This window comes from Miniopterus schreibersii (genome assembly GCF_964146895.1).
Source record: "Miniopterus schreibersii genome assembly, chromosome: 1".
Taxonomy (NCBI): domain Eukaryota; kingdom Metazoa; phylum Chordata; class Mammalia; order Chiroptera; family Miniopteridae; genus Miniopterus; species Miniopterus schreibersii.
This window is the reverse complement of record NC_138101.1, coordinates 19,324,551-19,337,853: the sequence shown is the minus strand read 5'-3', so window position 1 is coordinate 19,337,853 and position 13,303 is coordinate 19,324,551.

The window sequence follows — 13,303 nt, the reverse complement described above, 5'->3', positions numbered from 1 at the left end:
GACATATATATTTTTTAAATTTAAAAGATATTTACAGAAACAGAGTAATAAATTCACTACTTATATATGTTGATCCACTAAATTTTGATGCATATTTTTTATGGACAATGATGGATTTTTGCTCATGGTTCTAGAACTCTACTGTGTATAATGTAAGTCACCTCAGTAGGGGGGGAGGGGGGCATAATTCTGGCACTACGGTCCAAAATATTATCTTGCAGGTATGTTTTGTGGTCTGGAAACTGAAATTTGTATTTTTCACTGAATATTTTTGATTCAAATAACAATAAAATGAAGTTATTAAACACTGCTTATGAGTAAGTCAAACTGATTATCTCCTTGAGGATACAGGGAACTTTTCAAGTGCAGGCAACAATTGGGCCTAACTGTATTTCCTCTGGTACTATCCTCAAATATGTATTCATACCATTTGAAGTAACAGTTTTTATGCTGTGATTTATACCTTTGGAGTAACAGTCTTGTCATATTATTTTTATGGCAATAATTTAACAAATCACATGTATAGATGGTTGATTCACTTGGCGAAGAGATCTTTCTAATCACAAGAAAGGTTCTAATCATACCACGTCTATTTTTGCATTGTTGTTTTGATCTTTAATGAGCATGCTAACTTTTTTAAGCAAATAGCTTCATTACTCATTCAAACTTTTTTCTCTTTTCATTACTTAAACATTTTTAAATCACCAGCTATGTATAAGGTGAAGCCCTGCAATCCTTTTTTTTGGAGAAAAAAGGTTTATACAAACTTTCCAAGAACCTTAACTCATTTCTCTCCTAGCTTCATTAACTCTTGATATTCAAATCACTATCTTTTGAAGTATCAGTCATATCACCAGTTTGTAAATGCCACCACCTCATTTTCAGCAATTCATTGCAATTGGCTTTGCAGTTATCCCACATAACTTCCATTAATTTAATGAAATCCTGAATAGTTTATAAATTGTTTTACTTTCTCTTTATAGAAGTATTGCTCTACATTTACTTTATGTTATTGAATGTTACCAAAATTCCAAAATTGGTAGATTAGCCTGGAAAGACATAGAATTTAATCTCATAAATGTGGAACTCAGATTACAAGTAATTTAAAAAAAAGTCTTATATATATTTTATTTGATACTTGTGCTTTTGAAATTGCTGCCTTCAGTTTCATCTTATAATAGAATTATTGTTGTCAATAATACAATTAATTTTATTCTGTATTTAAGGACAGAATTTAGATAAAAAATGGTAAATATAAGAAAACATATTTTTAAAAACTTTGGGTAGAACTTGCTAAATATCAGAGCTATGTGTAGACTGTGCTATTAATTGTAGTTTTGGAAGCTGACTAAAGAACCACAGTGATAACCACCTTTGTAAGGGAACTAGGGAGTACCTCATACTTGTTGAGATTGGTGGCTGGGCTAGATGGTCTGAATTCTATAATTTCATGAGTTTTCATCGGTTTTATATGAAGATGAGGAAGAGTGTAAAATCATAGCTTTTAATCAGTTTGTGGGTTCTATCCCAATGTTCTTATTCCGGTCTATACAGAAGTATCATCAACCTCTATTTATTTTTTAAGGAAATACATTTTTCTTTACTTCTTACTCTGTGATATTAGTCCAGTGAATGTGAACAGCAGGCCAGTTTCCTCTCCCATTTTCTCTACATCATCAGCTTTGGCCTTGCGCATAAGAAAGCTGAATGGAGGGGACATTGTTTTACTATTGGTACGATTCTTTAGCGACAAGCTACATATTAGAATCATACAGAAAGAGGGTGTTTTATTTGAGCTCCACTTGAATAGATCAGTCAATGGTGTCCCAGATACCATATTTCTGACTCTTTTGAGTAGCTGACTAAGGATTTACTACCAATCCTGAAAGAGATAACCTGGGTGAGTAAATGAACGCTGTAAATCTTTATTTTCTTTTTTTCTAAGTTAAAGGTTTAATTACCCTCTGCCCTTTGGGTTTGCTGATGAGCGGCTTACCTGCACTGTAGAGCTAGCATCTTTACTAAACAGCAGCATCATTTCTTCAAACTTTCGCTGGCCTGTATGACTCTTAGAGGTTAAATTATTCAGAATCATTGAAACACATTTTCAAAATAATGGAACACATTTAACCTGATTATACGATAAGCACCTTATCAAAATTTGACAGATTTCAATAATACTGATTTCAGTATTATTTTCTTATTTTTAGGATAAATATGGATATTTAATGCTCCTAAATGTAACAGAAGAAAGAAAAGTCTATTCAGGGAATATAAGAGGTGATATACATGCTTTCGTTCTTTATTACAATGTATTAAGATGAAGAGGGAGAAAGAAAAGAAAGTAAGACATGGAATAGCAGAGAAAAAATATCCCAAGTCTTTTCCAAAGCATGCTTTGAAAAACATATTGCCTTTAAAAAGGGATAGATAGTATTATTTTCTTTAAATCTACAGTCTGACTTGGTACTCAGAAAGCTGTATCTATAATGGAATTCTGAGTTACGCTGAATTTTATGGACACAAACACAGTTCATTCTATAGTAGAGGCCATTATTTCATTCTATTACCATATAGTTTGCTATGTAACAAAATAATTTACAAACAGAAGTTGATGTGCTTCTAATTTAAAGAATGTTAATTAAATTCATGAATAGCAAATCTACTCTAACAAAAGTCTTGTAGCTGGGATTTTGATGATTATTATAATGAGATTTTATCAATAATTATTACTACCAATTTAAGTTGCTTGAATTGAGCAGTTAAATAATCTAATCTTGCTCTATTTTCCTGAAGGCAACAGCTTTTTTTCTTTGTCTGTTATTATATAACAGAAAGAGTATGCCTACCTGGCTCTAGCAGAACCAAACACTGGCCATCGAGAATTTCAGTGGAGAAATATTGGCTATTTGATTGTGAATGACATCACCCAGGAGAATGGGCAGCTAATGCTCAAAAGCCTGAACTTCCCAGTGGCATGTAGGTTACAGATTATATAGGGCAAAATCACAAATACCTGGTCATGTTGGAAGCTGATTTGCTGAAGGTGAGGTAAGGGTGATGAATCATTTCTTCAGGCCTTGAGGACAGCCCTGATGTCTGTTGTTATGTCCCTCTCTCTGATTTCATGGGAAGGTAGCCAGGGGGTTATTCCACCTAAGGGCTCAGTAGCTGAAATAAAACTTAGGTCAAGCTGCTATTGTTAGCCCGCCAGAGATTTGGACCATGCGACCATTAGTCAGGTCCAGGCTACTGTCTTCTGTTGCTTTGTAGGTTTCTGATTATTGGGGGTGGGAGGTGGGGTATGAGGAAGAAGGCTAGATCTTTGAGGGGTATAGATAGAGAGAGAGAGAGGTTCTATTTCGAGAGCTAGGATTCACAAATAAATTTAATCAAAGTCACAAGGACCCTCCATTTCATTATGCATAATGAACTTGAAATCTCTGCCCTCATTTGGAGATAGCAATACAAGTGAAAAATAATTAGTCTCCTTATTGATAAGAATTATTTTTCTACCCTGGATTAAAAAAAAAAAAAAAAGGTAAATTTATTGCTTGCTTTTTTCTCAAAGCAGAATAGGTTTTCAGCTTCCAAAGAGAGATTTACAGTCTACCTAGTCACAATATAAAGCTTTTTGTTATACACATTTAACTCCCTTTTTTTCCAGTGACCCAGAAAGAATCTTTTTTCTTGATCAACAGAAGAGTCAGACACAGATGCCACTTTAAAAAAATCATCTCTGAAGTTATGATGGTGATGAGGGAGAGAGGGTGGGGATGGAGTAGTGTGGGGGGGAGGGGGTGACTCATTTCTGAAAAGCCCAAGCATTAGTGTACTCATTGGGTCTGAATAAACACAAAATCCTTTATTAACTTGAAGATTTTGGCATCGATGATGATTCCTGTAAAATCCCCAAATGACTAAATCTTTCTTGAGTTTCAGGGCCTAAACTATAAGTTTAATCTAAGAGACCCTAAAGAAGCCAAAACCAGTATGCGTGTGGGTGATGGGGGTGGGAAGGGGAGGTGGAAAGATGAATGAGAGGGACAGTGGGGGACAGTGTATACAGAACCAATATCACATTAAACTTAGTATTTTAAGGTATAATGATTATGGATTCCATGTGAAATCTGGAAATATTCAGATACTTCTTAATATTCCTAAGGTAAAATAACTACTTTTCAAAACATTATTTCATGTTATACTTATCAGAACCCTGTTGGATAGGACATGTACAGTCAATGACACGTATACTTTAAACATCTTACCCAAAAGTCCATTGAAGGGACTCCTGCTTTCATGGTGATTATTTTTCCTGTTTTGTTCCAAGTAGGTTAAAGGTATAGTAATCTCTGTCATTTTTCTATTTCAAAATAAAAATTCTATCTTTTAAGTCTTCCAAGAAAGTCAATTTCACACAAACTTTTGGTTTTTCACTATACTGATTGTTTTAATGTACTAATCCATGCTCTACCCCTATGAGTTATAAAAGTTCTTTTTAATGTATTTATTATGTATGGACAGGAAGAATGTGGATTATGTACTTTTTGAGCTGTGAATACTTGTACTAAGGGTTTGAAGTAAGTCATATAGCTATATACAGCTCTGTATTTTCCATGTAAATAATACTGAACTGTGAGGAGAAGGGACCTCTATCAGCTCTGGGCTTAATAGCTCAAACATCTGGTGAGCTCTCTCCAGTTTCCTGAGATGGATATGTCACAAGACAGCAGAACCAGGAGATCAATCCCAGGTCTTAAGACTGAGATGTCATGAAGAAAGGGCTCTCCAGCTTCAGAGAGCGGAGAACTGAGTTAGAAACAAAGTTTTATGGATGCAAATTTCTTTGTTTCCACATTCGTCAGCATTTCCTCAGGAAAAAAAACACCAAAGTTAATATTAAACAGAAACTTAATGCAAGGATTAACCTGGACACATAAAACATTAAGCGGTTACCAGGGGCCCTGACCAGGTGTGAATCTGCTGTTGTGAGTCTAGCTACTTGAGGAGGGACTGGAGTTTGCATTTTGCAGTCTCACAATCTTAGTTTTTTCAAAGTCCCTGGTGATTGTGATTTAACCCTTAGATAAACCATTAGACATTAAATTTTTAGATCCTACCTCTGCTCATTTCTCCTTTCATTTAAAGTCAAATCTGAACTGTGCTTTTTAAAATTTTTCCCACACCAAAGACTTCCTTTCTTCCTGGGCAACCCTGGATTGGGGCAATAACACAGCAGCAGTAAATCAATACTTTTTCTTTTATCACTGCATCTAGAGAGAAGATTCCCTGTCAATTCATAAGTATGGATGGAAGGAAAGGCAACAAAATAAAGATAGTTTGTCCTGAGTGAAGGCCACCTCCTTATAAAGAACTTGTGTTTCCCAAACCTGCTCAAAACTGGTGTTACATACACCACTTCCTCTTAATGGTATGTTACTTAGCACCTCTAAATTTATGGTTTGGTGGGAGAGATAATATTCAGTTCAGGTCTCATAGTCATGTGGTCTTCCACAGGTAGAGTTTTAATTTCTATCAGCTCCCAGCCCAGAATCAAGCCAAGAGCTGGTTGTTAAAAAAAATTGATGTGCAGAAAGTTCCTTTTAAGTGAGGTTACAGTCATGTGGAACTGAGTGGTAGACTAGTCTACCAATCTACAAATTTTTGCCAAAGGATATATTGCCAAAGGAATCACCAGCCTAAACTTCTACATCTTCTATTAACTGGGAATCACTTTGCTTTAACTTTACAGCAATGATAGAAATTTCCTTTGGAAAATAATTTATATAAGTAAAAATGTGACTTGATTTAAAAGATAAAAATTATAATGGTATGAATAATATTGATGTGACAATAAATCTTAACAATAGCATACAAGTACCTGAACTTAAGTAAAATTGTTTGGAGATTTATTTGATTGTAGGCAACAAACCTGGGGCTTTTGAAAACAAACCTTTTATTTATTTCTAAGCAAATCTTATTTTAACACAAGTGAAGCTCCAGTGCTCCCTTGACTTCGTTTCCTTAAAGCTCTTCTCTCTTCACGGGAGCACATTTCCTCTTGAACCCTACTCCAGCAATAATCCATGGGGCTCTCAGAGTTAATAACAGAGAGTAATAAGGACAACATTTAGTCCATGAAAAACATGGTACCTGTTTCAGGAAGCATGCCAGTGGGCTTCTAATGTAACTGTTCTTATATTTTGTTTGGTAGGAAAACTTCCAAAGTCTCTACTGCTATCCTGTCTTCAAAAATTATTTTTCCAGATTCAGCTGCTGAAAGTAACTCACAGCAGCCTAGAGTTGAATTAAGTTGTTGTGTTTACAGGGTGGTCTACTTAGTGTGGAGGCTCCACTATAGACTGTAGGCACCTATTTTCTGGCAGAAGATGAAGAGTCGGGCTGAGTGAGGACCCTACAGAACAAAATAAGGACCCTGCCTCCACCGCAGGGAAGTAGACACTACAATTTGATTCAAAATACCATGAACCTTCCATACCTGACTTTCAGTAAGAATCAGTTGAGCTCAGAGATGTATTTGGCCGAGTGCATTTTTTAATTCATACCTTCTCCTTCAGATGTAGCATGGGCTGATATATTCTTTAGCTCCACATCACTTTTTTCTTTATTCTTACTCTAAATAAATCCACAGCCAACTCTGACACTCAGATTTCATAAAATTTTGATGATGGCCAATGGTTGCATAAAAGATAAAATTTAAAGAGCTGTCAAAATAAGATCAGTCATCTAAAGAACCCTCATGTACTCTGGCAGGATAAATATGAATGCTAAGACATATTATGTGTATCTTTTTGGAGAGCTGAATAAAATTTTACAGAAAGAATATCTATTGGGAGTCCCAAAATCATTCATAAGACATTGTTTGTAATTAACATGGATTCCTTTACTAAGATATTTTTGGTATGAAGAAAGAGGGTCCAAAATCTTGCATATTACCTTAAGATGATTTTTATACATAACAAACGTCATTTGGTCAGAACTTCTAAATTTAGTACAAGCCACCATATTCCAAAACATTTAAGAACTGAGATGTTTATTTCAGAGGCAGACTCAGTTAATTGATTTATATAATTAAAAAAAAAGATGATCTACCCAATTGGATTAATTAGGGTATTAAATAAACATATTTATATTTTGTAATACTCGAAGATAGGAGCTAAGAAGAGGAAAAATAACAATGTAGGTCGAAAGTAAAAGGTGGGTCAGTTTGAAAATCATGAATAAGGGGAAATTTCATAAACTTGACTGAAGTCTCAAAATCAGCTCAGAATTTAAGAATACCACAGGTGAACAGTATACTAATAAATGAAAATTATGATTATGTAAGGGAAATCTTGTATCTTCTCCACTTAATTGGGGTACTTGGCATAGGCAATAAGCAAGAGTAAATTTTATATATAATATTTACTTATGGGGTACATTTTACCTAATTAGTGAACTATGTTTGTTATGTTGGGGGATCTTACACATTTCTGTGGCAGGCGGGCAGTGCATACAGTGATATAAAATGCACAATATAGTTATAGTTTTAGAATTTAAGCTAAGAAGATAAAGTTAACATGCATCAATTCCACATGACAGATACCCCAAGGTAAACTTACACATCGCTCAGTGCAAATTAATCACTGATGAGCTCTGGCTCACTGAAATGCCTACGTATTGTTTTAACTGGAATTTAATGCTTTCCTGGGGGATTCTCTAAACACTATTTCCAGACTTCCCATTATGTATCAGGTTCCTTGGTCATAAAGAAAGAGAGGTTGCCAACATGCTTGATTTTTTGCGGATTTCTCATTTTAAGTTAAACAATGACCACTAACACCTATGTAACCACTTAGCAGAAGGACCTGAGACAACCATAAACTTGGTACCATTGAGGTTATTCTAGGAAGACACCAATTCTGATGCATTTGTCCAAACACTCTAGGAACTGGAAGGAGAATCAAAGACCATACATTCTACTTCTAGATCCAAAACAGTCCCTGAAACACCACCTAGTCATTGAAGCATGAACACATATTGATGCATTCAACTATGTCTGCAGCCAACATATGTTGAAATATTACTATGAGCCAGACGTTTTGTAATATTGTGGAGATATAATGGAGAAGAGCAGTTACCACACCCTTGGAGGAGTTTGAATTTCAGTGTATGTAATGTTTCCTTTTAAACTACTATAATATGAATAACTGAGAAGCAAACACAAAAACAAAACTCTATAGAACTAATTAAGGTTTTGAAATTTTGCATGGTTTAGAATCCAGCATCTACTTTTCCATGCATACTTCCCAATAAGAAGTCCATGTTATGTTTCAGAACTTTCTCTTTCATTAGAGTGAAATAGTGTGTGTGTGTCTTTGTGTGTGCATATGTGTGTATGTTTCTGATTCATTCAGGAGAGCAAGTATATTTGATTATATATCTCCCTTCTCTATTTTGCTTTTCCTTATTATTAATATTCTTAGTTTGGGGAAAAATGCTTTATTACTATTAGGATGGAAGACAGGGTAAAACAAACAAATAAATATGTCCCAGTGATATATTGTGTCTTAGGTAAAGCTAGAAACAACAGGTGAGATGTTCTTGGAATTCTACAGTCATCTCTCCTTGTTGCCTTCTCTTTGCTTTTAAGCCTTAGCTATTCTCACTGAAGCGTGGCTACCTTGATGTGTCAGAAGAAACAGAAGTTACGGATAGCATAGCACCTTTATTTTAAATCTTAATTATCCAAGTTGAATAAAGAATATTTTTTAAAATGTATACAATATTCTAGAATCTTAGATAACACATGATTCCTTTGATAGGTGAAGCCCTCAAATATAAATAAATGTAAGTGGTCAATTTTACATTGTCTCCCTTACTCATTAGGTAAGCAGATTAGTTAGATGGGTACTATGGAGTAGTTGTTTGTTTGTTACCAGTGATATTTAACTCTCTTTTGAGGATTTGGTAACTTTTAGAGTTTTACTACATGGTGTGAAACCACATGCTAAATATAAACCAAGTTTACAGACATGTGCAGATATGCATATGAATTATCACTAATCCTTAGAACAATCTGCCAGTAGGCAGAATTATTTTCATACTCGTATAAAGAAACTGAGATTCAAATATTTTAGGTGGTTTTTCCAATCCCATATAAAGTAGTGCTTGTGCAACCTTTTTTGCTTTGTTGCATCTTCCTCAGTATTGTCCCCCAAAACCTAACACCTGAAAAACACTGCAAAGTCAGCGCTGTCTACAAGGTAAGGCAAATAGAACTGGTGCAAAATTCCATGTTGTATTAATTGCCAATTCTTTTGAAATATTTATTCTTCTTTAGTTTAATTTATATTGATATCCCATGTACAGTTTCTTTGATATTTATTTCAAGTAATTCAAAATCCACTTAAATGTTTAATTCCAGAGCATACCATGCTGTCTCAGAGGTGACTGCAAAATACATATCAGCAGCTTAACTAATGAATTAATCCATCCTGCAATAGCCTGACTCCCAACCATAGATTATTTTACTCCATTAGAAGAGATTAGCTTAAGCTTTTATTATAATTACTTACATTGTTAACATGTAGCTGATTAGCTGTACAAATTTCAAAAGGTTATGTCTGCAAATAATATTTTAAAAAGAAATTAGCAAAAGTGCACATAAGAAGATCATAAAGGGGAAACTTTACTATTAGGAAAAATTGTCTTGAGTTGAATAATAATTATAATTTCTAGCAAAATTTTATAAAAGGCAACTGAAAAGAAAAATAACATAGGATTATGATAAAAAAGGAAGAGTAGTATGATTTAATTAATAAAACTACCCCGAAGAATTAACTTCACCATTATTTTCCTTATTGACAAAATCTTGTAATTTTTTTTGATCAGTTAACAAAGATATTTACATTTTCTTACAGAACATTATTAAATACATGGCTCACTTCAGGAAAAAAAACCAAATTTTGTTGTTTTAAGATATGCAAGATATATTTGGCGAATTAGTTACTCTGATCAGAAATCATACTACTATATAGCATTTATTGTTTACTGCCATATACATATACATATACATATACATATACATATATACATATACATGATATACATAGACACAAGACAGTATCCTAGACCTAGACAGTGTAAATTTTACATACATGCATACATATAAAGTATGTGATTGTTAACCATTATACTGTACACCTAAAATTAATACAAAATAATATTAAATGTAAACTGTATTTGAAAAATAAAATAAAAAATAAGGATGCAAATTTTAAAATTAAAAAAATACATTTAATGGAATAATAGTGAGAGCTAAATTGAAAATTGTGACTCTAGAACTGATATTTGAAGATACCTTGAGGCAAATAAATATTATTTAGAATTTAGTATTAATAATTACATTGATTTTCTGTTTAGTATGTGTTAATTATTTTACGAACATCACCTCATTTGACCCTCCCCAAAATAGGTCCTATTCAATTTAAGGGAGGTGGGGGTGGGAATTGAGGCCTAGAAATATTAAATTATTGGTCCAGGGTGAGATTTAGTAAGTGGTAGAGCCCATTTTGGAATCTAAAAAGTGAGGTTCCAGAATCTAAGTTCTTACCTTTCACACCTGTGCCTCACACTAATACTGCGGATCCTTTGATGGCATCTTACTTTAGAGATCAAGATGTACTGATTTTGCCATATGGACAATCTGAAATCATAGTCTGGAAAATAAATTGAATCTGATCAATAATCTCTTCTAACCTTTGCCTATTCAGGAACCATGCCTATAAGATTTATAATCAATGGCTACCACCTTGCTACTTAAGAGAGCTAACATAGTTTATGGCAAAAGAAGTAAAGAATTCTTGTTATTGTTGGTCTATAATCTGTCTGTCTATGGTTTCCTTTCTTAAATTCTAATTATACCTTCTGTATATATAAAGGCATACTCTAATCTCTATTCTATTAATCCTTAAACATTTGAAGACTCGTCCTCACAAATCTAAAACATTTCTCTGAGAAATATACGCATACTGCTTTTCTTCTTTTGTTTCAGATATTTTTTAAACTAAATTTTATTTAACCAATATTTTTTAGTGTCATCTCTGAGACAATGATTTTGCCAAATGCTGTGAATACAGACTACCTTATACAGACCAGGCTGTCATTTTAATGATCTTTATTCAATGCATCTGTGGGCCTTTAAATGAAGACTTAAGCTTCTTTGCACCATTAGTTCTACACTTCATGAGAGAGAAAAAAATATCTTGAAAGTAAATGAAAAGCGTAAAATAGGCTATTCTGACAGTGTCAGGAAAAGACCTACCTCCAGAATTCTAAGTATATCTTTTACTATTTCTAACTTCTACAACAGTGTATACATTGCACCTATAGTAAATCTTAATGTATAAAAGTAATGTGCGCTGGATAGTTACTTGATATTGCACAAAAAAAGACATGAATGACATTCATTGTGAGAAAGCTGCCATGTAATTATTGGCAGGTGGATATGCAGTGTGCTTTGCTTTCTCTATATAATTAATCTGTATGATCATCCAGTTTTTAAAACACCTCATAATGTTAATAGATGTGGCCTTGGAGGTACTGTTGTTTTTTGGTATTTTGTAAAATATACCTTTATTGATTTCAGAGAGAGGAACAGAGACTGAGAGGGAGAGAGAGAGAAACATCTTTGATGAGAGAGAGTCATTGATCAGCTGCCTCCTGCAGGCCCCCTGCTCGGGATCGAGCCCAAAACTCTGGTATGTGCCCTGACCAGGAATCAAACCTCGATCTCCAGCATCACAGGTAGATGCTCAACTGTTGAGCCAGGCCAGGGAGCATTGGTTTTTTCTAAAGACATTGTTTCCCCATTTGACTTGGGAGAAAAGTAAAAATTATACCATAAATTCAGAAGCAGCTATTAGTACGCTTACTAAATTGGAATTACATTATATTTTTAATTGTACAATGGGATAGAAAGGTGCTATCCTGAAAAAGCGATTGTGATTAATGCCAATTTTAACAGTGCATTAACTAATATTGATTACTTTGCTGAAAGACATAAATTATTATTAATAGATTAATTTCCTAGACTATGAAAATGGAGGGACAGAACAGTGAAATGTTTGTAGTACTAACATACTGGGCATTAAACAGCCCCCTCCCCCAATAAAATAAGTCAAGATACAATTTACCAATTGCAAAACAAAGGAGAAACCATTATCTCTGAGTTACGGCCAATCTAAATGTTTCACCACAGCATTCATGATGATAATCTCATAGGCAGTGGTGACAATCACACTCAGGGACAGCTTTTTTATTACGGAAAATGGCTTTTTGAGGGGAAAAGACCAAGTAATTGGAAAAGCGAAAGGAAGGACTGAATTGTATGTGCAGAGCTGACCGCTTAGCCGATGAATAAAACTCATCAGTCTGTACGTAAGTAAAGAGATGGTGCGACTTACGCCATCCCTGACTAATGAAAATAAGTTGTACTTGCTTAAACTCCTAACATATATTCATCTGGTAGATTCAGCTCTGAAGAAAGGCAAATTCGTGTCATGAATGGCTTTAAAAGCTGCATAAGTCGTTCATGAAAAACACTAAATGCTCTTTGGATGAATTAATCTACTCCCGAGTGAGGTTAATGTCTGCATCTTCCTTACTGAACCTGTAAATATAGGAATATCCTTGTTATTTGAGATGTATGAATTATTTTTCTGTCTGGTCTTTCTTTTATAGATGAGAAGCAGATTTTACAAGCAGGTAGCATAATTTTTATTGCTGGTTTAGCCTTGGAAATTTCATTTGCTACATATAAGTGATTTTAAATGTGATAAATATGATACGTTTTTTGATTTCTTCTTGCAGTTTATCCTGCCTCTTGAGTTTAAAACATTTTAAACTCTAAAAAAGCAATATTAAGGAAGAAGGTTATTTGCTGACTTCTGATTCTCTGACATTGTGGTAACCTGAGAGGGAATGCCTGCTTCATTTTGGTATCTGCACCTATAGAAAAAAACTGGACTCAGGACAAAGCAAATGCATAAAGCTCAAAGTTACAATGACTCAGTTCCCAAAGTGCTTATAGTTCCCATCACAATTATATCTGAAAAGTGTAACACACATACATATACATAAGCATATTCGCATTATATATGTTGAAAACTCATTGAGAAAGAATAAACATAAGTTAGATATGAAATAAGACATTGTATTTCTGATAAGAGCTGAATTGGGTGCATGAAACACATGTGCTGCCATAATAATTTTTCTACTAATGAAACATTCACGTTCATCC